The sequence below is a fragment of the Aquarana catesbeiana genome, linkage group LG05 (assembly GCF_042186555.1).
Source record: "Aquarana catesbeiana isolate 2022-GZ linkage group LG05, ASM4218655v1, whole genome shotgun sequence".
NCBI lineage: Eukaryota > Metazoa > Chordata > Amphibia > Anura > Ranidae > Aquarana > Aquarana catesbeiana.
The window spans coordinates 436,543,773-436,570,699 of record NC_133328.1 but is presented as its reverse complement, the minus strand read 5'-3'; positions in this window follow the sequence as shown (position 1 = coordinate 436,570,699).

The window sequence follows — 26,927 nt, the reverse complement described above, 5'->3', positions numbered from 1 at the left end:
TGGTGAGGCATTCGGTCCATAGTCCTCTGAGTCTCTAAGGGCGACATGACCTGCAGCCACCTCCTCCCCGCCAGGTACAAGTCCATGGGTTTCTTTGGACTGTAAATGATCCCTTGAAGACTGCTGCTGATGCTGAGTGCCAGGCTCTACCTCCATGCTGACACAATCTTCCTCCTCCTCTTCCTGTGTGATCGGTGGGCACGCAAGAACACTGTCTGGATAAAGGGAGCCTTGACAGGTAAGGAAGTCCTCCTCTTCCTCCCTCTGTTCTGCCTCAAGTGCCCTGTCCATTATTCCATGCAGTGTGTGCTCCAACAGGTGGACAAGAGGGACAGTGTCACTGATGCATGCACTGTCACTGCTAGACATGTGCAGGATGAAAAAATTCGTTTAGTTTAGTTTTGATTCGTTATTTAACTAAATTTGTTTAGTTAAATTAGTTGCATTCGTTACATTCGTTTTCGGGATTCGTTTAATTTTGTATTCGAATTCGAAAAAATTCGACCGCATTCGAAAAAAACTATCAAATTCGAAAAAAATTCGACCGCATTCGAAAAAATCTATCAAATTTGAAAAAATTCTACCGCATTTGAAAAAAAAACGATCAAATTCGAAAAAATTCTACGGCGTTTAAAAAAAATTTGACCGAATTTGAAAAAGTAAACTATATATAACCATTTTGCGAAGTTCTAATTTATTTATTTTTTTTTCCTATTCTGTTCTATTGTTTTTTCTATTCTAGTCTTTTCTATTAGAATTCGATTTCATTCTATTTCTATATAACCATTTTCCAAAATTCGAATTTCGTATAGAATGAATTTGCATTCAAATAGAAAAGATTAGAAAAAAATAGAAAAGAATAGAAAAGAATAGCATAGAAAAAAATTATATATTATATATATATATATATATATTATATATTATATTATATATATTATATATATTATATATATATATAAAACCATCTTCCGAAATTCGAATTTCATATAAAATGAATTCGAATTCGAATAGAAAAGGTTAGAATAGAGTAGAAAAGAATAGACTAGAAAAACAATAAAACAGAATAGAATAAAACATTATATATATATATATATATATATATATATATATATATATATATATATATATATATATATATATATATATATATATATATTATATTATATTTTATTCTATTCTGTTCTATTGTTTTTCTAGTCTATTTTCTATTATTTTCTATTCTAATCTTTTCTATTCAAATTCGAATTCATTCTTGAATTTCGTCTACAATGAATTCAAATTCGAATAGAAAAGTTTAGAATAGAAAAGAATAGCATAGAATAACAATGGAACAGAATAGAAAAAAAATATTTTATTTATATATATATATATATATATATATATATATATATATATATATATATATATATATATATATAAAACATCTTCAAAAATTCGAATTTCATATAGACTGAAATCAAGTTTGAATAGAAAAGATTAGAATAGAATAGAAAACAATAGAATCGAATAGCATAGAAAACAATAGAACAGAATAGAAAAAAAATATCATTAATATATAGATTGAAGTGTAGAGGAGAACCACACACAGCTTTCGAACTAGTGTCAGCAAACAGGTCCTCTCACCGACCTTGTATATATAAAAATAAAGTTCAGATGTGTTCTGACTGATCTAAGGAAGGGTGCGAACAAATCAGCCTGAAACGTAATCTTTGTCTGAACAAAAAATTGTAATGATTTTGTTTGGAATGACTCTACATGCTTTGTAAACTTTTTCTAAAGATTTGATGGAATAAAGCAACAAATTTTTAAGTGCAGCAACTTTTGGAACTTTATATATATTATTCTATTGTTTTTCTAGTCTTTTCTTTTCTATTGTTTTCTTCTATTCTAATTCGATTTTCGAAATTAGAATATTTGAAAATGGTTTTATATATATATATATATATATATATATATATATATATATATATATATATATATATATACCGTATTTATCAGCGTATAACACGCGCCAGCGTATAACACGCACCCCAAGTTTAGGAGGGAATTATAAGGAAAAAAATGTTTTAAGGAAAAAACTTACATTTAAATGCCCATCAATGCAGCCTTGCACAGCGTCCATCTGCATGCTTGTCCAGTTTCATTTGCAGCCTTGCAGTCATTTGCAGCCTTGCAGTCAGCAGCCTTGGTGTCATTTGCAGCCTTATCAGTGTCCATTTGCAGCCTTGCAGCTTTGTCAGTGCCGACCTGCAGCTTTGTCTGTGTCCATTTGCAGCCTTGCCCAGGCTGCAGTTAAACTGCAGTGACTTGTCAGTGTCACTGCAATTTGAAAATGGCGCCGCTGGCGCCGAAATACACAGAGCCGGTCCTCGGCTCTTCTCGGCGGCTCTCGGTCACTTTCGGCCACTTTTGGCTCCACTCGTAGTCCAGCCCGGGATGGGCATGACTGTGAACAGAGCTAGCCGAACCTAGCCAAGTACACTCGGCTATCTGTATATGGGCGGCGCTCGAGTGGAGCCGAAAGTGGCCGAGAAGAGCTGAGGACCGGCTCTGTGTATTTCTGTACCGGCAGCGCCATTTTCAGATCGGCAGCCGACGATCGCTCCGCTTAGTCAGCGGGGGATCACAGGGGATCGGCGTATAACATGCACCCGCGATTTTCCCCTGATTTTAAGGGGAAAAAAGTGTGTGTTATATGCCAATAAATACGGTGTATATATATATATATATATATATATATATATATATATATATATATATATATATATATATAAACATTTTCCAAAATTCTAATTTCGGATAGAATGATTTTGAATTTGAATAGAAAAGATTAGAATAGAATAGAAAATAATAGAAAAGAATAGAATAGAAAAACAATAGAACAGAATAGAATAAAATACAATATATGTTTTTCTACTTTATTCTTTTCTATTATTTTCTTTTCTATTCTAATCTTTTCTATTCAAATTCAAATTCATTCTATACGAAATTCGATCTTCAGAAGCTATGTCCCGAAATTCGAATTTCGTATAGAATGAATTCGAATTTGAATAGAAAAGACTCTTAAAGAACAGAAAATAATAGAAAAGAAAAGCATAGAAAAACAATAAAACTGAATAAAAAAAATATTATATATATGTATTCTATTGCTTTATGATTTTATATTCTATTTTATTGTATTTTTTAGAAAATCGATTTCTATTGTTTTTGACTTCGATTCGAATATGTTTTCGAATTCGAATATGTTTTCGAATTCGATTCGAATTTGTTTTCGAATTCGATTCAAATTCGTTCGCTTTTTTTCGGCTATCTGTATATGGGCGGCGCTCGAGTGGAGCCAAAAGTGGCTGAGAAGAGCTGAGGACTGGCTCTGTGTATTTCTGCGCCGGCAGCGCCATTTTCAGATCGGCAGCCGGCGATCGCTCCGCTCAGTCAGCGGGGGAACGCAGGGGATCGGGGGAACGCAGGGAATTATAAGGAAAAAATGTTTTAAGGAAAAAAACTTACATTTAAATGCCCATCAATGCAGCCTTGCACAGCGTCCATCTGCATGCTTGTCCAGTGTAATTTGCAGCCTTGCAGTCATTTGCAGCCTTGCAGTCATTTGCAGCCTTGCAGTCAGCAGCCTTGGTGTAATTTGCAGACTTATCAGTGTCCATTTGCAGCCTTGCAGCTTTGTCAGTGCCGACCTGCAGCTTTGTCTGTGTCCATTTGCAGCCTTGCCCAGGCTGCAGTTAAACTGCAGTGACTTGTCAGTGTCACTGCAGTTTGAAAATGGCACGGCCGGCACCAAAATACACAGAGCCTGTCCTCGGCTCTTCTCGGTGGCTCTCGGTCACTTTCGGCCACTTTTTGTTTTCGAATTCGATTTGAATATGTTTTCGACTTCGATTCGAATATGTTTTTGAATTCGAATATGTTTTTGAATTCGATTCTAATTTGTTTTCGAATTCGATTCGAATTCGTTCGCTTTTTTTCGGATTCGTTTAAATTCACCACTTTTGTAATTCAGAAATTCGGATGCACCTGAATTTCCGAATAATGAAAAATTTGTCCGAATTTCGATTCGGAACTAAACGAAATGCACATGTCTAGTCACTGTTCACCATCCTTGTGGCCTTCTCAAATGGTGACAGGACAGTGCATGCATCCCTGATCATAGACCACTGGTGTTGGGAAAAAAAACAAGGTCCCTTGACCCTGTCCCTGTGCCATAGTCGCATAGGTACTCATTGATGGCCCTCTGATGTGTGTGCAGCCGATGCAGAATGGCCAACGTTGAGTTCCACTTGGTGGGCATGTCACAGATTAGGCGGTTCTTGGGCAGGTTAAATTCCTTTTGGAGGTCAGCCAGCCGAGCACTGGCATTATATGACCTGCGGAAATGCACACAGACTTTCCTGGCCTGCCTCAGGACATCCTATAAGCCCGGGTACCTGCCCAAGAACCGCTGCACCACCAAGTAAAGGACATGAGCCAAACAGGGCACATGGGTCAGTTGTCCCTGTCGGAGGGCGGAGAGGAGGTTGGTGCCATTGTCACAAACCACCATACCTGCCTTAAGCTGGCATGGCGTCAACCACCTCTGAACCTGCCCCTGCAGAGCTGACAGAATCTCTGCCCCAGTGTGGCTCCTGTACCCCAAGCACACCAGCTCAAGCACTGCATGGCATCTTTTTGCCTGCGTGCTTGCGTAGCCCCTTGAATGCCTACGGAGCACCGCTGGTTCTGAGGACAAAGCACAGGAAGAGGCCATGGAGGAAGAAGAAGAGGAGGGGGTGGAGGAGAGAGGTGTGGCAAAATCACCACTAGAAGAATTTTGGAGGAGTGGTGGTGGAACAACCTCCAACACTACTGCACCCTGTCCTGCATCCCAGCTGCCAGAAGAGTCACCCAGAGCACGGTGAAAGATAGGAAACGTCCCTCCCTGTCCATGCCTGCTGGACCATGAGTCAGCGGTTATATGCACCTTACCACTGACCGCCCTGTCCAGCGAGGCCAAGACATTGCCTTCAAAATGCTGGTAGAGAGCCGGAATCACCTTCCGTGAGAAAAAGTGGTGTTTGGGAACCTGCCACTGAGGAACCGCACATTCCACAAACTCACGGAAGGGGGCAGAGTTTACCAACTGAAAAGGCAGCAGTTGAAGTGCTAGCAATTTAGCCAAGCTAGCATTCAAACCCTGGGCATGTGGATGGCTGGGAGCAAACTTCTTTCAGCGGTGCAGCAGCAGGGGCAGGGAAATTTGCCTGGTGAAATCTGATGTTGGTGTACCGATAGCAGATTGCCCGCAAGTACTTGGCTGTGACACACCTAATTCTACACCTTCATTCATGAAGGTATAGTTGGGTTGGAGATCCCAGCTGATGAGGAGAAAGGAGAGGTCCACTTTGTTCTTTGGTGTGGGTCTTTTAGGTACGCTTGCCAATGAACTGCATGGCAGGTCTACATATGTCTGGTCAAGCATGTGGTGCCCAAGCGGGTGATGTTTTGGCCATGCGAGATATGCTTGAGACATATGTTGCAAATAGCAGTGGTGGGATCTGATGCACTCGTCTCATAAAAGGCCCACACTAAAGAAGTTTTGGAATAACGCGCAGAGACAGCAGCGCCCTGCACATGCGGAGCTCTTCGGTGTGATGCAGTCGGTGTGCTGCCCTTAAGCTGGCTCCTGGAGGGCATCCTGCCTCATTGGAGATGTGCCTCCTCCTCCTCTCTCCTATCAGGCACCCACGTGGAGTCAGTGACCTCATCATCCCCTCCCTCCTCATCACTGGAGCAAAGCTGGCAGTATGCTGCAGCTGGGGAAACATGACTGCCAGATTGCTGTCCTTCTTGTGCACCCCCTCTCTCTGGGCTCACGTTACTGCCTTCCTCTAGCTGGGTACCATCATTGGAACCTTCAAAATGCTGGGCATCCTCCTGGAGCATGTACCCAACACTGTGGTCAAACAGTTCAGGGGACTCCTCAGGGGGACATGGTGGGGCTAGGGAAGGAGTGACTCATGCCATTGAGCAGAGGGAAGAGGCCGCGTTGGCAGCTGCTTTACCAAAGTACCCTGAACCTGGGTGAGAGAGGATGAGGACGGCTTGGTCATCCACTCTACCAAGTCTTCTGCATGTTGCGGCTCAACACTGCCAGCTGCTGAAAAAAAGGACAAGCATGTCCCACGGCCACGTGCTGGTGAGGATGCACTGTCTCCACGACCAGCACTGTTGCTTCTAGACACAGAGCCTGCTTGCCCTCTTTTCATTGGCTTGTGAATGTCTGCCTCTCCTTGTTGGCCTTCCAGACATACTAATGGCCTGCAGTTAGCAGAATCAACTGCCTGCCTGTTGTACTAATAGGATCAGAAGAACACCACCAATTTTCTTCAGGTAGCTTTAGTTGCACACGGTGCAGAGGACGCAGTACACTAACTGTAAATACTGCAGCTGCCTGCCTGTGGTACTAGTATGATCAGAAGAACACCACCAATTTTTTTCAGGTAGCTTTAGGTGCACACTGTGCAGTGGACACAGTACACTAACTGTAAATACTGTAGCTGCCTACCTGTGGTATTAATAGGAGCAGAACAACAGCATTTGTCTTCAGGTAGCTTTAGGTTCACACTGTGCAGAGGACACACTACACTAACTTGTAAATACTGCAGCTGCCTGTGGTACTAATAGGATCAGAAGAACACCACCAATTTTCTTCAGGTAGCTTTAGGTGCACACTGTGCAGAGGACACACTACACTAACTTGTAAATACTGCAGCTGCCTGTGGTACTAATAGGATCAGAAGAACACCACCAATTTTCTTCAGGTAGCTTTAGGTGCGCACTGTGCAGAGGACGCACTACACTAACTTGTAAATACTACAGCTGCCTGTGGTACTAATGGGATCAGAAGAACGCCACCAATTTTCTTCAGGTAGCTTTAGGTGCACACTGTCCAGAGGACGCACAACACTAACTTGTGAATACTGCAGCTGCCTGCAGCACTAATAGGATCAGAAGAACACCACCAATTTTCTTCAGGTAGCTTTAGGTGCACACTGTGCAGAGGATGCATTACACTAACTTGTAAATACTGCAGCTACCTGCAGTGCTAATAGGATCAGAAGAACACCACCAATTTTCTTCAGGTAGCTTTAGGTGCACACTGTGCAGAGGACGCACAACACTAACTTGTGAATACTGCAGCTACCTGCGGTACTAATAGGATCACAAGAACACCACCAATTTTCTTCAGGTAGCTTTAGGTGCACACTGTGCAGAGGACGCACTACACTAACTTGTAAATACTGCAGCTGCCTTATAAGGTTTATTTGTAAAAAAGTATTGCACTTACAATTGAATTGCAGAGTATTCACGCTAAAAACAGAGCCGGCTGGCTACAATAGAAATACCCGTCCTCCTAGGACAACAGTGTGGTGATGTCAGCACGTATCCTCCTCCAGATGCGTTTCGTCACAGGTTGACGTTGTCAATGGGGATCGGGTGCATGCTGAACCACCACCATTTAAATACACCAAGCCTCGTTCTGAGTCCCGCGGAAGGAGCCAGAAAACGCCATCTTAAGTGTGGGAAAACACCTCAAATAATTTAACCGATGTGTTGGAAAGCCAAAACGGCTTATAAGATTGTGACGAATAAACACATGAGTGACCTACTTTGAAATGTAAGAAATAATAAATATAATCAGTGAAGAAAAAATCGGAAACAGTGTCAAAAACATTAATAGTTAAAAATAAGTGAATTAATTGAATATAAAAGGATATACTAACTAACTCATATTGATCCAGTGTAGTGAAAAAAACTGAACAACCGAATTAACCAATTAAGTTAATATCAATCTAGCATCTGGACTAGCCAATAAACATGTCCACAAAAATAGAGAAATTAAATCACCACTAAATATAAAAAAAAACTAATCATGAAAAACAAGAAGAAAATTAATAATACAAATATTAATAAAATTATATATAAAAATATATATAAATTAAAAATATGATTAAATAAAACCGATGAACTTATACAAATTATATATAATTTGTAAATAATTATCATGATATTCTTATATGGCACAAAACATTACGTCTCAGTGTAAAAAACGAATGTTAGTACTAAAAAAATATATATATCTTTACTATTAGTGAACCAATATACTCATCCGCGTGACTCAGATCGAGCTTACAATAAAAATATACAATTAGGAATTATCAATAAAAGCATTGATGTCAACATCTACATTTAATCCATACGGCACATAAGTTTTAACCCTATGGATCCATGAAATTTCCAACTTAAATATTTCACGCACCAAAGAGCTCCCCCACCAATTGGGACTAAATCTATCTATCCCCAAAAATAAAGTATTTGAAGGGTCCCTATCGTGTACCAAAAGGTAATGTTTTGACACCGAATGTTTTTTAAAACCAGACATGATATTGGTAATATGCTCATTGAGCCGAACCTGTAAAGGGCGCTTCGTGCGTCCTATATATTGCAGGCCACACAGGCACTGCAACAAATAGACCACACCAGTGGTGGTACAGGTAATAAATGGAGCAATTAAGTGTTGGATCTGGGTACTCGTGGATACAAAGCTTCGAGTTCCTCTATGGGTACAAGTGTTATAAGAACAAACCCGATACCTCTTACATTGATAGAACCCCTTTAACTGATCAAAAAAAGTTAATTTTTTTAATGGGGGATCTAAGATGTTAGGAGCAATCCTATTCCTGAGTGAAGGAGCACCCCTGAAGACCACTTGAGGCCTATCGGGTAGAATATCTTTCAAAACATTGTCACTACTAATGATATGCCAACCCCCACATTTATTGGCTAGTCCAGATGCTAGATTGATATTAACCTAATTGATTAATTCAGGTGCTCAGTTTTTTTCACTACACTGGATCAATATGAGTTAGTTAGTATATCCTTTTATATTCAATTAATTCACTTATTTTTAACTATTAATGTTTTTGACACTGTTTCCCCTTTTTCTTCACTGATTATATTTATTATTTCTTACATTTCAAAGTAGGTCACTCATGTGTTTATTCGCCACAATCTTATAAGCCGTTTTGGCTTTCCAACACATCGGTTAAATTATTTGAGGTGTTTTCCCACACTTAAGATGGCGTTTTCTGGCTCCTTCCGCGGGACTCAGAACGAGGCTTGGTGTATTTAAATGGTGGTGGTTCAGCATACACACGATCCCCATTGACAACATCAACCTGTGACGAAACACGTCTGGAGGAGGATATGTGCTGACGTCACCACACTGTTGTCCTAGGAGGACGGGTATTTCTATTGTAGCCGGCCGGCTCTGTTTTTAGCACGAATACTCTGCAATTCAATTGTAAGTGCAATACTTTTTTACAAATAAACCTTATAAAAGCGAGATTACGCTATGGTTGCTTTTCTTTTATATCCCGATTACCCTGATCATTGCTGAGTTCTATGGGTTATCTACGCTGTGGAGGAATTGGAGCACAGACCCAAGCCAGTGACTGCCCCTGTCTGGACGCCTCTGCCGGTGTAATAAAAGGCCTTGGCTGGGTTTTAGCCATCCGCTCCTTCTTGTTTACTATCTGGTAAGCAAGTTTTTTATTAGGTGGTGGCACTGTTAAGGATTAGCTCACCTGGGTGTCATACGTCTGAACTGCACTTTAGTGTTTTGGATACACAACGCATTGTTTACCTGCATTTATATAGCGCAGCTTTTCTTTTCCATATACTGCATGCAACCTTTGCTATATGCTGCTGCTTCTGCTTTGGGACTTTTTATATTTATAATTATGATTAATATCATCTATCTTCAATAAGATTGCTGTATGTACTTGAGCGCGTTTTTTTTCCCTATATATGTTCTTAAAAATGGTTGTGGCTTCTCCAGTAGACAAACCCCTAGTATATTAATTCATAGTCTGTTCAACTAAGCTGGTACTCATGCTCACAGAACCTGGTTGTCTGTGAAAGTTTCATACCATCGTGGTGTAAACACTTGCAAATACTGCAGAAAACATAAAAAAAATACTGAATTTATGGCTTGTTCCACTTGAAAAAATGATTTAATTAAGCAGTATATTACATTTAATTCTGAATATGTGGTTTATGTGGTAGAGTGCAGGACATGCAAACTCCAGTATGTGGGGTGTACCATATGCCCCCTCAGGGTCAGGATAGCTGATCATTATAATGACACGAATAATCCAAATGATAAAAATATATTTAATGTGTCACGCCACTTTAAGGAAAAGCATAATGGTAATATAAATCATTTTTCTTTTTTTTCGGCATAGAATAAGTTATTAGATCTGCCAGAGGGGGAGGCATTCACCGCATTCTACTGCAGTGAGAGGTCTAGTGGATACACACATTGGATACCAGGGCACCTTCCAGTCTAAAACATAGATAGGACCTGGATTTATTTGTCAGATGTTTGATTGTTGGAACAATGGTTTTTTTATATTTATATGTTTGAAATTTATCAGTGTATATAATTACCATCTTTGATTAGGTGATTTCCTCTTCCCATTTGTCATTTTAATAATAATTTTAATTAATTGGTTTGGCCTCCTTAATTGGTTGGGCAGTAGATGCTGGAACCCATACAAGTTGTGATAATTTTGTGTTTTATTCTGCTATGAGTATTTCTAAAGTGCATGTTCCATACGACTGGGGTCTCTTTAAAGTGATATTAAAACCCTCCTTTTGCTAAGCAATTTCAGCTTCTGATTTAACCACCTATTTTTCTTGATCATACATCACGGGACACAGAGTATTCATTACATAGTGGGTTAGATAGGCACCATCGGTGATTGGACACTGGTTAACCCCAATTAAGGAGAATTCCTCCCCTATATAACCCCTCCCATACGGGGAGGACCTCAGTTTTTTCACCAGTGTCTAAGGTGGTTGGTCACGTAAAACATGTGCTGTGAAGAAAGCTCCAGTTTGGTCCCTGTGGGGGCTTAAAGGGCTATGCTGACCGGATCCATATCTCGGGCCAATATTTTGACTCCCAAGATGGTATGGTACCCGGGCCCCGTCATCCGAAGAAGCGAGGTTTTGCCTGTAAGTCTCTCTTTGGAGGACTGGGCTCTGAGAAAACCAGGCTTGGTGTACTATTAAAACAGTGGCATGAAATTTTCTGGAAGAGTCTTTTACAGGTCCAGGTAAAGAGGTTTCTCTGAGTAGGAACCCAAAAAACCCTGAAGGTTGGCACAACGCTACCCGCCGTGATGGGTGAAGGCTGGAAACTGTCTGTTCTCAGCAGTTCCTGCGGCAGGGACAGGTAAAAGAAGTTATTCCTATATATATATTTATATTACAAGTGGATTTTCTTTAATGAGTTCATGTCTTACCTGATTTCCACCACTAGAGGGAGTAAAAAGCAAACTTGCGTGCTTTTCAGACACATTCAGTGAAGCTGGTGTCCAATCATTCCCTTCCTCCACTGCAGGTGTGCACGCCAGGTGGCTAATTTAAAAGCCCAGAGCGTTCAGAGCTCTGTAAACAGATGGACACAGAGTCTGGGCAATGAGCATCTTAAAGTGGTCGGATCCAGGCTAACCTAAGACACCTACACGGCATCAGGTTTGTGCAGTATTAAGCATATATGTATATTGTGAGACTATGTCTCCTCGTAAGAGGGTCTCAGGGGGAGGTAACAAAGGCACAAGAAAGTCACCACCTTTGTCCGCCCACCCTGGGGGGTACATGTTCAGCTCCTTGACGCACTCTCCTCCTTATCGCACAAGTGGCATGTTGCACGTCTGGGAAGCTCCTTCACTTCTCACCATTTCCTTTCAGGTACACTCCCCTGTGATTCCACGGTGTTGTCTTTCCAGCACTTCCTCTCCTCTCCTTTCTCCCATTCCTCTGGTGGTTCCCACACTTCCATGGTATTCACTTTACATCTCCAGGTTATACCTACTATCTTCCTTCTGCACCCTTGCATGTGTGGTTGGCTCCATTCCTCTATCCCTCACCCTTCACCTAGGTATACTTTCCTCCCCCACTCCAATAACTCTTTTCTTTTATGCATCTAGAAATATATTTCCTTGGCTTTGCACCTTTTTGGACAGGCCCTTGAGATGGGAGGGTTGCGTCCTTTGAGGCTTCATGTGTGCGCCCCCTTGGTCATGTGGCGGCCACCTCAGCTCCCGGGATGGACCACTTCCGTGGCCTCAGCTCTGCATGGACTATGCGCCGTCGTTACTTGTGGCATGTAAGCATTTTGGTTGACGCCATCATCGAATTTGTGTCAATATCCCAACAATACAATCCTTTTTAACATACTTCATGGTACATGTTTTTTAGATACCCTACAACATCCGCCCCTGAGGAAGTGTTCTTATACACAGAAACGCGTCGGGCTTTGAGGATGTAGCTGTGTGTTTTATTATGCTATATATCTGGATTTAATATTTTTAACTACAATTTGTCTATTCAATCACTGCCAATTATTTATGGGAATATGTGTTATATACTTTTTTCATGTGCTGATTATGTTATACACTATGAATTGGATGGTATTCTATCATGAACATGTATATAGATTATGGCATTTATCCATTGATCGTTTTTTGTATATAGAATATGGCATTTATCCATTGATTCACTTTATATGAATTATACTATCTTCGTGCATTTGTTTACCTCCTATTCTAATAAACTGTATTTCATTCACCCACATGAGTCAACCACTTCATTCAAAGTCCCAAATCCCCCCTTTGTTTTTATTCAAGCTGGGATGGAGGCACTCTGGTGCCTCATTTAAAGTCCCAATTCCCCCATTTTTTGAAACACATTAGGGATGGAGGTGGTTGACGCTCTTTGGCAGGATTTTTCTGCCAATTATATTACAATAACTCTTGTCCTAATTGGCGAGATATTTTTCCATTCATACTCCCTCATTGGCAGCTAGTCAGCCCATTGCCATTTGTTCCGGTGTATAGCCCAGCTTCTGCAGTCCTTGGCCGCTGTTTTTGTCTATTTCCGGGAGCTGCGATGCGCTCTGTGTGCTCGCCCTCCCCCCTCCACAATCCTTGATTGGCGGGGGGTTGGCGGGCGTCCACAGCGCATCGACGCCACGCACGATGGCTCCATCTGTGACGTCAATCTTGGCGCCGCAGTGTAGCCGTTTGAATCCTTCTGCCGACAGCACGGGTTTGGCGTTCTGCCTCGGGCGACGTGTGTCCCCGCACAAAAGCAGCCCCGCCCACCCTGGGGGGTACATGTTCAGCTCCTTGACGCACTCTCCTCCTTATCGCACAAGTGGCATGTTGCACGTCTGGGAAGCTCCTTCACTTCTCACCATTTCCTTTCAGGTACACTCCCCTGTGATTCCACGGTGTTGTCTTTCCAGCACTTCCTCTCCTCTCCTTTCTCCCATTCCTCTGGTGGTTCCCACACTTCCATGGTATTCACTTTACATCTCCAGGTTATACCTACTATCTTCCTTCTGCACCCTTGCATGTGTGGTTGGCTCCATTCCTCTATCCCTCACCCTTCACCCAGGTATACTTTCCTCCCCCACTCCAATAACTCTTTTCTTTTATGCATCTAGAAATATATTTCCTTGGCTTTGCACCTTTTTGGACAGGCCCTTGAGATGGGAGGGTTGCGTCCTTTGAGGCTTCATGTGTGCGCCCCCTTGGTCATGTGGCGGCCACCTCAGCTCCCGGGATGGACCACTTCCGTGGCCTCAGCTCTGCATGGACTATGCGCCGGCGTTACTTGTGGCATGTAAGCATTTTGGTTGACGCCATCATCGAATTTGCGTCAATATCCCAACAATACAATCCTTTTTAACATACTTCATGGTACATGTTTTTTAGATACCCTACAACATCCGCCCCTGAGGAAGTGTTCTTATACACAGAAACGCGTCGGGCTTTGAGGATGTAGCTGTGTGTTTTATTATGCTATATATCTGGATTTAATATTTTTAACTACAATTTGTCTATTCAATCACTGCCAATTATTTATGGGAATATGTGTTATATACTTTTTTCATGTGCTGATTATGTTATACACTATGAATTGGATGGTATTCTATCATGAACATGTATATAGATTATGGCATTTATCCATTGATCGTTTTTTGTATATAGAATATGGCATTTATCCATTGATTCACTTTATATGAATTATACTATCTTCGTGCATTTGTTTACCTCCTATTCTAATAAACTGTATTTCATTCACCCACATGAGTCAACCACTTCATTCAAAGTCCCAAATCCCCCCTTTGTTTTTTTTCCACCTTTGTCTAGGGGTCCTAAAGATGCCTGCAGATTACCATCCCCCCCTGCAAGACTGGAGCCAGTCTCACAGGATGGTTCAGTGCCCCTGTCAGGTTTTGCAGCCTCTCCTTATGTTACAGCCCCAGCGTATGTCACAGAGGATTCCCTTAGGGCTACATTGGAGGGTTTTGAGGGAAGAATTATGAATTTTATTTCAGCTTCCTTAAAAGATAGCAGAAAAAGGGGGTAGATCCCCTTCCTCTGCTGCACTTTCTCTTTCAGATGATTCTTCTGACAATGAGGAGAGATTCCTACCCAGAGATAGGGATCAAGAGCAGTCTGAGGATTCAGAGGAAGAGGAGAGAGCTTCTTCCTCTCAGGCACTCAAGAAGCAGGTCCAGTATTATACTGAACTAGTGTGTTCCACATTTAAAATGCCCTCTGCTGAGGACGCTACATCCTCTGTTTCTTCCCTGGGGGTCAGAAGGATCCCACAGACTGAGTTTTCCTTTCCAATTCATCCTTTAATAGATAAATTGTTGTATGAGGACTGGGGACATCCCGATAAACTGTTTACTCCTCCTAAAAGGTTTTCTATGATTTATCCTCTGGAGGAAAGCTTCACCAAGAAGTGGGAGGTCCCATCCGTGGATGCGGCTGTCTCTTGTGTGAATAAAAACCTGACCTGTCCCTTGGACAATGCTCAGGTGTTTAAAGATCCAACTGATAAAAAGCTGGAAACTTTATAAAAAGCCTCCTTCTCCGTGGCTGGCGCTGTAGTCCAACCTACAGTTGCAACTGTGGGTTTGTGTCAATTCCTCAAGAAACAGGTTAAGCAGATGCTTGGCCTCCTTCCCAGTGAGGAAGTGGAGAACTATGCAGACCTTCCACAGGTGCTGTGTTTTATGATTGATGCCATTCTGGATTCTGCCCAGCAAGCATCTCGTTTGTCTCTCCTGTTGGTACACATGCGCAGGTCCCTTTGGCTTAAAGGTTGGGCAGCAGAGCTTTCATGCAAAAGATATTTAGCTGACTTACCATTCAAAGGGGAACGCCTCTTTGGGGGATGACCTAGATAATTTTATCCAAAAAATTACAGGTGGTAAATCTACACTCCTACCAGTTAAGAGGAGTAAACGTCCACCATTCAAATGGTCTCTTTCCCCTTCCCCTGGAACATCAGGCTCTAAGCAGTGGCGACGGCCTTCCCAATCTACTTTCAGAGGAAAGGCCCAGGGTCACACCCAAGGGCAGAAAAAGGCTTGGGGACGAAAGCCTGCCAAGCAGAGCCCCAAAACATCCCTGTGAAGGGGCGCCCCCACTCGACCGAGTGGGGGGAAGGCTCCTACAGTTTTCAGGAGCCTGGCGGGAAGAGGTTGAAGACAAGTGGGTGGTCTCTTCAGTATCTCTAGGTTACAAAATAGAGTTCCTAGAGCTTCCACCAGCTTGTATCCTAAGGTCAAGAGTTCCCAAAGATCCAGTAAAGCGAGAACTGCTACTACTGGCCTTAGATCGCTTACTATCCCAGGGAGTGATAGTAGAAGTGAACCCAAAAGATCAGGGTTCAGGGTTCTACTCGAATCTCTTCACCGTTCCAAAGCCAAATGGAGATGTCAGACCCATCCTAGATCTAAAGGATCTGAATCAGTTTCTACACATTCGATCCTTCCGAATGCAGTCAATTGGTTCTGTGGTCTCCACCCTGCAGGGGGGAGAATTTATGGCATCAGTAGATATCAAGGATGCATATCTTCATGTGCCGATTTTTCCCACTCACCAAAGATATCTAAGGTTCGCGGTAGACCAGCGCCATTTCCAGTTTGTGGCCCTTCCTTTCAGTCTCGCTACAGCTCCTTGAATTTTTACAAAGATTCTAGACCCTCTCATAGCAAATCTAAGAGCTCAGGGCATAACTGTGGTAGCTTATCTAGACGATTTGCTACTCATAGAGCAATCGGTGGCACACCTGAACCGCGCTGTCTTCAAGACAGTAAGACATTTGGAAAGACTAGGCTGGATAATCAACCTAGAAAAGTCTTCTTTGAAACCTTCAACAAGGTTGGAGTATCTAGGCATGATCATAGACACTGCTCAAGGCAGGGTGTTTCTACCAGAGCCAAAGGTCAAGGCCGTAAGAGCTCTAGTCCGCTTAGTATTAAGCAAAAAGAGTCCATCCATTCGGCTATGTATGAGACTGTTAGGAAAGATGGTTTCCACTTTGAGACTGTTCCATTTGCCCAGTTTCACTCAAGGCCCCTACAGAGAAGCATTCTTGCAGCTTGGAACAAAAAGACTCATGCCTTGGATCTTCCGATGTGCCTATCCCCAAGGATACGCAAAAGCCTCAATTGGTGGTTACGAACCAAAAATCTTTTGAAAGGCAAAGACTTTCTTCCACTACAGTGGAAGATCGTAACCACAGATGCCAGTCTGACAGGCTGGGGAGCAGTTCTGGAAGAAACATGCATGCAGGGAAGATGGTCTGCAACCGAGAGACGCTTGCCCATCAATATTCTAGAAATTCGGGCAATTTACTTGGCCCTAATGGACTGGTCTTACAGGCTACAGGGTCATCCTATTCGGATACAATCTGACAATGCCACGGCTGTGGCTTACACCAATCACCAAGGAGGCACCAGAAGTCTGGATGCCCAAAGGGAGGTGAATCGCATTCTTGCATGGGCAGAAAGCCATGTTCCCTGCCTGTCTGCGGTATTCATCCCAGGAGTGGAAAATTGGCAAGCAAATTTCTTAAGCCACCGGCAATTATGCCCAGGAGAATGGTCCCTACATCCCGACATATTCCAGACCATATGTCAAAGGTGGGGGACACCAGATGTGGATCTATTCGCATCCAGATTCAACAGGAAGCTGGACAAATTTGTGTCCAGAACAAGGGATGTACTTGCTCAGGGGTCAGATGCTCTGACAATCCCATAGGATCAGTACAATCTAATGTATGCCTTCCCTCCGAACCCACTTCTTCCGCGGTTCCTGGGAAGGGTCAAAAGGGAAGCAAAGTAGTTCCTTTTAGTAGCCCTGGCTTGGCCCAGATGACCTTGGTATGCAGAGATTGTAAAGATGGCAGTGGGCAGGCCTTGGGTTCTCTCATTCTGGCCAGATCTGCTCACACAGGGTCCGATTTGCCACCCTGCTTTATGAAGTCTAAGTTTGACGGCTTGGCTGCTGAGACCCACATTTTAAAAGACAGTGGGCTCTCGGAGTCAGTCCTTTCCACTCTGGTCAATGCCAGAAAGCCGGCCTCCAGGCTTATTTACTACAAATCTGGAAGGCATATGTTTCCTGGTGTGAACCCAGGGGATGGCATCCTAGAAGGTATATGATTAGCAGAATCTTGACCTTTCTTCAGTCAGGCCTAGAAATTAGATTGGCTTTGAGCATTATCAAAGTCCAAATTTCGGCTTTGTCTGTATTTTTTCAGAAGCCAATTGCTTCACATTCCCTTGTTGAATCCGCCAGTCAAACCTCCAGTATGCCCATGGGATTTGAATTTGGTGTTGTCGGCTTTACAGGGACAACCCTTTGAGCCACTGCGCCTGGCTCCTTTAGCGCTTTTGACTAAAAAATTAGTCTTCTTGATAGCCATATCCTCTGCTAGGAGAGTATCAGAATTGGCAGCTTTTTCTTGTAAAGAGCCATATTTAATTATTCACAAGGACAGGATTGTTATGCGTCCTAATCGTTCCTTCTTACCTAAGGTGGTTTCAGGATTCCATTTGAATCAAGATGTAATACTACTATCCTTTTTTCCAGATCCGCAGTCCGTGGAGGAAGAATCTTTGCACACTCTTGATGTGGTTAGAGCAGTCAGTGTCTATCTGCAGGCAACCGCTCAGATACGGAAAACTGATTGTTTGTTTATTCTGCCGGATGGCCATAAGAAAGGCCAAGCAGCGTCGAAATCCACTCTTTCTAGATGGATTAGACAGGTTATTTTTCAGGCTTATGATATAAAGAGGAAGACTCCTCCTTTTCATGTGAAAACGCACTCAACTAGGGCTGTTAGTGCTTCTTGAGCAGTGCATCACCAGGCCTCCATGGCTCAGATCTGTAAGGCTGCGACTTGGTCTTCAGTCCATACATTCACCAGATTCTATCAGGTGGATGTAAGAGGGCAAGAGGATACCGCCTTTGGGCGCAGTGTACTGCAGGCTGCAGTTTAGTTCCTCTGGTCCGTTTGCGGTCTATTTTCTGATCTGTGTCTCCCCCCCCTCAAATGAGAATTGCTTTGGGACATCCCACTATGTAATGAATACTCTGTGTCCCGTGATGTATGATCGAGAAAATACGATTTTTAAATACAGCTTACCTGTAAAATCCTTTTCTTGAGAGTACATCACGGGACACAGAGCTCCCGCCCTTCTATGGGTTTTACGTGGTTACCTATTGCTTTGCTACAAAACTGAGGTCCTCCCCGTATGGGAGGGGTTATATAGGGGAGGAATTCTCCTTAATTGGGGTTAGCCAGTGTCCAATCACCGATGGTGCCTATCTAACCCACTATGTAATGAATACTTTGTGTCCCATGATGTACTCTCAAGAAAAGGATTTTACAGGTAAGCTGCATTTAAAAATCCTATTATTGTGCAGCTTCTTAACCTTTTAATCCTTGTCTATGCTTTGGTTTAATTTAGTGCCATGACCACTGCTTCAGCACAGCATCCTATGGAGCCATACTTACATGCAGGGACTAGAGTTATGTCTTCCTAAACAGTGTGCATCATTATATCCCTGGCCTGGGATAGCAAGCCACATCCCCGATCCTCCCCTCTCCTGTCGCTCCCTTTACCAAGCTAACAGACTGACTGGAGATTGCACTTTCCACTGTTAACTGTTTCCTATGAAGACCAGAAGTTCATGGAAGCAGCACTTAAAGAGCAGGAGCCAGCAACATTGAAGGTTGTAAACTTTTACCGCTTAGTTATAGGAGGTTGTTCCTGTACATCCTCCCAGAACTGTGCCTTGTGTACCCCCCCCCCCCGCACCACAGTCCTGTGACCAATCTGAGTACCGGGCAGCCGTGCTGTGCCTTGGTACCATCTGATTACATGTTTGGAAGTAAACTATAGCTTTCACTAATACAGCTATTGAGAACTACTGTGATCTCTGTAATTAGTCACAGTGATCACATATTGTACAGGACTAATCACAGCGACCATGTACAATGTGATAGCTGTGACCAATCACAGCTTTCACAGTAGTTCTTAATAGCTGCATGAATGCAGCTAAGAACTGTCAGAAAGAAAGTATAAAGAAAGATAAAGAAAGATAAAGAATATAAAGAAAGATTTTTTATTTGCAACATTTTATAACAGAAACTAATGATAAAATGTGCCTTTTAGAAAGGAAAAAAATATATAGCAAAAAATGTAAAACCCAGTGGTGGTTAAATACCACCTGTCTCAAAAAAATGATAAAAATTTAATTTGGTTACAGTGTTGCATGATTGAGAAATTGTCAAGCATAGCGTGAGAGCACTGAAAGCTACAGTAAATATTGGCCTGAGCAGGAAGGGGGTGAAAGTCTCCATTATTTAGGTGGTTAATAGTTTACTGGGGAATCAATAGGCTAAGATAAAGTAGTCTGAGAGTTTAAAGTGGTTCTAAAGCCTTGGTGTTTTTTTACCTTAATGTGTTCTTACACCAATGCATTGGTGTTTTTTTTACCAGCTGCTTACTTCTCTCCTTTCTCTTCCTCTTCTCACAGGGACTTTGGCAATGGCTTCTGCTGCTGTTAGTCAAATCCTGTGAGCAGAGAGAGGGGACAGAGCCAAGCCACACTGTGTATCATAATAGGAAGCCTCTTATGGTCGCACACCGAGAAGCAAAGGAGCCCGAAGTGATGGGACCCCAGAAGAGGAGGATCAGGGTTGCTCTGTGCAAAATCATGTTCTTCCTTCAGTTACATATTCCTCCCCACAACCAGGCTTTTGCAGTGATTTTTCATAAATTTGGATGTATACAGTATGTATGAGAATTATGAGTTATTATGCCCAGTGCACACGGTCGGACTTTCCGATGGAATATGTGCGATCGGAGCTTGTTGTTGGAAATTCCAACCGTGTGTGGGCTCCATCTGACTTTTTCCATTGGAATTTCCGACACACAAAGTTTGAGAGCAGGCTATAAAATTTTCCGACAACAAAATCCGCTCACGTAAATTCTGACTGTGTGTGGACAATTCCGACGTACAAAGTGCCACGCATGCTCAGAATAAATTCTGAGACTGAACTGCTCAGTCTGGTAAAATTAGCATTCCGAATGGATATAGCACTTTCGTCACGCTGCAATGTTTTAAATTGTCTAATGCAGTGCACTCTCCTCTTCTTTATATTGCTAGAAGAATGTTGTTTTGCTGCTCATATTCACACAGAATGATGAATATAATATTTTTATTTGTCACATCTACCTGAAAAAAATTTTAGTTTTTATATTTATTTATTTTGTATTAATTGTTTTTTTTTAATCCAGATCTCCTGTTTTTTTTGTTTTTTTGGTGATCTCCAGAATTGTTTTGGGTGTGTTTTGTGTGTCAAGTTACCACAACACCATTATTATCTTGTCCTTTTTAATCTCAAGGAGGTTAGTTGTTGTTGGTGTCCCTTGTTAATTTCACATTGTATTTTTGAAATGTACCTGCCTACTCACAAACAAACTGTCCTTTTTGAAGGAAAACACACATAGGCAAGTATTAGTTAACAAAAAAACTTTATTAAGTAGTCCTAACCAAATAAAGAGGGAGACAACGCTGGAGAAACAGCAGAAATTGGCAAAGCCTTTGGCCCCCAGAGCACACATCAACTATTTTCAGGCAAAATTGGTGGCCTGAGGAGTCCTTATCTAAGGGAGTATAATCTGGTCCAGAAGTCCAAGAGATCAGGAACAGCAGCAGATGACATACATGTCCCCAGGCTGTGGTCATACAAGAGCCTGCATCTTTTGTCAGACCAGACTGAACCCAGGCCATCACTTTCTTGTCTTCCTTCCACTCTTCCTTCCAGGCTGTGGCTGTGGTGTTGGAAGTGTGGCAGGAGGAGGAGGATGATGCAACTCACACAGGTAGGTATTGGGTGTGATTTGGCCCTCAATCCCTTATTTAATGTTTTATAAATGATTTCCTCACACATGAGGCGTTGGCCCTCCTCCATGTCCTGCAGTTTGGTAGCAGCCATGGAGGCAAAGGCCTCCTCACAAGTGGGGGTGGCTCTGAGGAACGCAGAAGCCTCCTAAATCAGCCTGAGTGCTGACTCCTCCACGTTACTCCTCTTTCTAGGTCTTTTGTTTGGAAGGCGGAGGGGAGGAACCTGTGATTGTGTGAGGTTCCTACTAGGCCCTGCCACCTCCTGGCTGTCACTTACCCCCGCCTCCTTCTGGCTGCCACTTACCCCCGCCTCCTCCTGGCTGCCACTAACCCCCACCTCCTCCTGGCTGCCACTAACCCCTGCCTCCTCCTGGCTGCCACATTCCACAGCCTCCTCCTGGCTGAGGTCTTCCTGTGTATGAAAAATGGACACAGTTTTAGTTTTTTCTTCATCAATCACACACAATTTTCATCTCATGACTGTTGCAAATTGAATGTTAATAAATGAAAAAGACTATCATTCTGAGCCCAGCATTTTTCATTCTTGTCGCAATTATTTTTTGCCACTACTGTCTATTGATATGTAAACGCCTTTATTAAATCAGCAATTAGTGATCAATAATAACATCTACGAAACATCATTTATGTTTTGCCAAGAAATCTGTAGAACAATGCTATACCTGACTCCAGCTGGGCTCCTCCTTGCTGGAAGTCCCAGGTTGGATATAGGAAGCCTCAGCTGGGGTGGAAGATAGGGTGGAAGGTAGGGTTGAGAGGGATTCCCTGACTTAAGTCTGGTCTGACAGAAATCACAGTCTCTCATAGTACCACAGCCTGGGGATATAAACGTCATCTGCTGCAGCTCCTGATCTCTGGGAATCCTGGACCTTCTGAGATATGTGTTCCTCAGGCCACCAATTTTGGCTTTTAAATAGGAGATGGTTGCCGTGGGGACCACCGGCTTCACCAACTCCAGCAGTTTCTCCAGCATTGCCTGCCTCTTTTGTTTATTATTATAAAATGGGTGTTTGACCTGCCACAGACAGGGCAGCTCCCTGTATTTGTCTATGAACAGCGGGAGGAAGTTGTTATCATTGAAGCCATCCATTTTCTCTGCAAGACACAACACAAGATAAACCCTAATATCACGCTAAACTCTCCTAATCTTGTCCCAACATAGGCCTCAATCTATAAGCAGTATAGGCCCAAGTTAAAATGGTACCTTCGTTATCACGATCGGTGCTTCCGATACTCCTTCCTCCGCTCACAGATCGTACCTACGACGCATGCGTGTTACGCTTTATATACACTGCACATGCCTGGAACTCCAACCGGCCCCTGACGTTCTTTCTAGTCTATTCCCCGCCCCTTCTCTTTCGGCACAGTGGGGGAGAGCACATGGTGGAGAGACAACAGGTGTGTGATAATTCCAGCAATGAGGAGGAGGAGGAAAGCCTGGAGCCAGAAACATCAGGATCCCGTAGGTGATTTAAGGCATCAAATATGTCCTTTGTAGAGATTGAAAAGGGCCGACTATGATGGGAAGTATGGACCTTACCCCAACCCAAATGTGAGAAAGAAATCATGACTAAAGTTGTGAAGAGTCTGCACAGGAATTTTGGGGTACGACGATCCAAGGATCAACTGAAAAAACGGTGGTCAGACCTCAAATTAAGGGAGCACGATCAGTATAGAAGGATCAGGAGAGTGCTGCAAAAAAGTAAGTAGTTGTCCTGTGTTCCTATTCTTTATTTTTATTATGTTTGTGCTGCTCCATGTGCTTTTCTTTACTGTTGTACAGTTTACAATGGCAACGTTCATGTTCATGGGCACATTAATCGTTCGTAGGAAATATTGTTCCTTCAGCCACTAAAATACGATGTTTTGGCCAGATGCAGCTCAATACCGTTTTTCTGGCCTACTTCGATAAAAAAAGTTTGTTGTCTAGATGGGTTTGTAACTAGAATGAAATGCAAACTAGATTCTGTGTAAGGAGAGGACACTCAGCAGCTGTTTACACATCTGGACACTGGAGCACTAGTGTGGGACACAAGAACAAACTTTTTATTAAGGGGCCCACACAGGTGCTCCAGTGTATACTATAGGGGTGTCTCCATCTGTGAAGCTTGCACAAAACAGGTAAGTATTCAAGCTTTACAAAGGACAAAAACATTTCTTCTGCTTGGAACTTTGCCAAAACAGACAATTGTACAACACTTCCAAGCAATGTTTCATATTCCTATTTCTGCCCTCAAATATCTGTGTGCTAAGTATACCTATTTTTGTTCACATAGGGGAGAAAAGACTCAGAGGACACCGCTCATCAAAGGAGACCAGGGACTCCCCACCTCAGGAAGAAGGTGAAATCCCCCAAACCCAAACAGAGGAGGAGGAGGGAGACATTGTAGAGATTGTCACCACAACAGGTGAGTGTCTGCGACCACAGCCTCAGGTAATAGATAGATGCCTGCATATTTATAATACATGGAGTGTTTTTTTTTGTTTATTTGTAGGTGATCGGGATTTTGTGGAAGAGGAATGTCATTTCACCAGTGAAAGTGCCCAGATCCTCATCGGGGAGATAATGGGGTGTAATAGAAATTTAGAAAACCTAAAGGAAAACATTAATGATGTTCAAAAAAAATGAAGAACATCATTGATGTTTTAGGGAGAATCTAAAACACCCAGAAATCCCTAAATTTCTTCAGCTTATTTTTTTTTTTATTATTTTTTTTTTTACGTATTTTAAAAGCCAAATTTTGAAGATGCACACAGTGTGTCAACATGTGCTATCTGCCATCATGGGAGATCAATGTACGCATTTTGTGGGTGCAACCCCTTCCTCGATAATAAAGTAGCTGAGAGGAAGGGGTTGCACCCACAAAACACGTCCATTGATCCCCCATGATGGCAGCTAGCACATGTTGACATTAGGCAATTTGTGTGCATCTTCAAAATTTGGCTTTTACAGGGGTGACATCACCCCATCTGCTGAACGCAATATCAAACACAGTTTGTACATACTCATGTCTGATATCGCCTTCACTTTATAAAAGTTGAACTTTGTAAGTTCCAGAGTTGTGTATCATTTTATGGGTTTAAACATGCCTGTTTTACCTATAAAAGGGCATTTATCATTAATGTGACCTAAAAAAAATGTTATACAACAAACATGTTGATTTGTTCAAAAACCCTTTTATAAACACACATGTGATTGTGCTTTGATTAAAAAGTATGATAATCAGCAATGTGTGGCTTCTTCTTTCAATGCACAAAAGCATTTTTTTGGAGTAAAGTTGGTGTTTTCAGTGACAATGGGGTTATTTACTAAAGGCAAATCCACTTTGCACTACAAGTGCAGTTTCAGTGCAGTCTCAAGTGTACTTGTAGTGCAAAGTGTATTTTCCTTTAGTAAATAACACCCACAGTGCTTTCTAATTTTACACAATCACGCCATTTTCATGACTCCCCAAATTTTGGTCATGGTGCTGAAAATTATTAATATTTTTGACAGTAATGCATTACATACATTAACAACAAAAACAAGGCATGTGTGTAGCAGACCCACAACATAATAATAATAGTTAGCCGAAGAAGAGATTGTCACCTCATGTGTCAAAGAAATTTCGTTTGCACTGCTGAATAAAAAGGCCAAAAAATATAACATTAATAAAAGATAACTGAGGAGACAGCTAAAAGAAAGCCAAGCAGTAAATCAAAGCAAATATTTGTTCAGTTTCAAATATATTTTTAGTTAAAAAATGTCTCAGGCATTGTCTGGCATATCGATGGCCCCCCTACCCGCAAAGTATTCTAGGTATCTTAAACGGACCTCGCGGGCACTCTGGCCAACTGACGCAGCATAGTTCAAAGAATTTCTCCTTAAAATGTTGTGGAGAACACAGCAAGGCAGGATGATGTGATTGAGTTTATATTCCGCTATGTGTATTGGTGTAAGAAATAGGGGGAACCGGCTGGCCATTATTCCAAACGTGTTCTCCACCACTCTTCTGGCTCTGGCAAGCCGGTAATTAAAAACCCTCTGGTCCAGGGTGAGGGTCCTCATAGGGAATGGCCTCATAAGATGGTCCCCCAGCGCAAGCACTTCATCCACAATGAAGATGAATGGGAGTCCTTCCGCATTGTCTTCCGGAGGTGGCAAGCCCAAGCTGCCATTCTGGAGACGCCTGTAGAACCCCGTCTGGGCGATGACTCCACCATCCAACATCCGGCCATTCTTCCCCACGTCCACATACAGGAACTCATAAGTAGCCGACACCAACACCAACATCACAATACTATTGAACCCCTTGTAATTATATTAGTATGACCCCGAGTTAGGGGGTGGGACGATGTGGACGTGTTTCCCATCAAGTGCCCCTATGCAGTTGGGAAAGTCCCACCGCTGGGCAAAGTGGGAGGCCACAGTCTGGCATTCCTGTGGCGTGGAAGAAAATTAGTCATTTTGCACATAAACATTGAAAGCAGATTAGATACAAACATTTTTGGCCAACATCAGTATAACATTTATTTTAGTGAGTATTTAAAGACAAAAATATAAGGTCCACTTATCAGATTCCTCACCCCCTCTGATGGCCCATTGTAAAAATTTTAGGGGGGGGATGTTTTGGACAGGTAACCCTCTCCACTACATTGAGAGATGAATGCCTAAATAATGTGTATTACTTTGGCCAGCCCCTCCTTACTTACACTATTGGCAGCCCACTGGACAGGTAAGAAGTGTCATAATACAAAAATCTTAATACACACTGTACAAATTAGAGCACAATTTTAACATTCTGCAAATACCTATCAAGATAATAATAGGATACAAAAACTTTAAACAGTACCATTTGAAAGTATTCAGGCAGGCCCTTTCACTACATGCTTTGGGGAATTCATCCATAAATCTGACCACAAAAGAGGTAGGTACAGTGTGTATGGGTTTGGCAAAGTCAGCAGATAGAGGATTGGTATCGGTTGGCTTAGCGGTTGGGGGGAGGGAGGGTTCCAAATGAGTTTGGGACCCAAAAAAATGCCTCTGGCACTCTGCCAGAATTGAAGGACACAAATAACATTTGTACACATTTTAGGGGGTGTTTAGGGTAAAGCACTACAATGGAGCTGAAAAATACATTGTTAAGTGACTAGACGAGGTGGATATAGGCTCAGGAGAGCATGCTGGGGAGGAAAGTGAAGGCAAATATGCATGAAGGACAAAAAAAAGTTTAAAAATTCCAGCATGAATGAGGACAAAGGGGACATTCACAGCATATTACAATTATGGTAATTAGGGAATGATGAAAGAAATACAATACATTATCAAACTTTAAATACAATAAAATGTGATGTTAAAGGATAAATCTTACCTTAATATAGTCCTTCTGCAGGACCTGAATGATGGCAGAACAGGTCTCTGGGATAATGATCCCCAGAGCCTGGGGGGAGATGCCTGTCGAGAACTTGAGGTCCTGTAGGCTTCTCCCCGTCGCCAAGTACCGCAACGTGGCGACTAGCCTTTGCTCCGGAGTGATGGCTTGCCTCAGGCAGGTATCCTGCCTGCTGATATAAGGGGTCAGC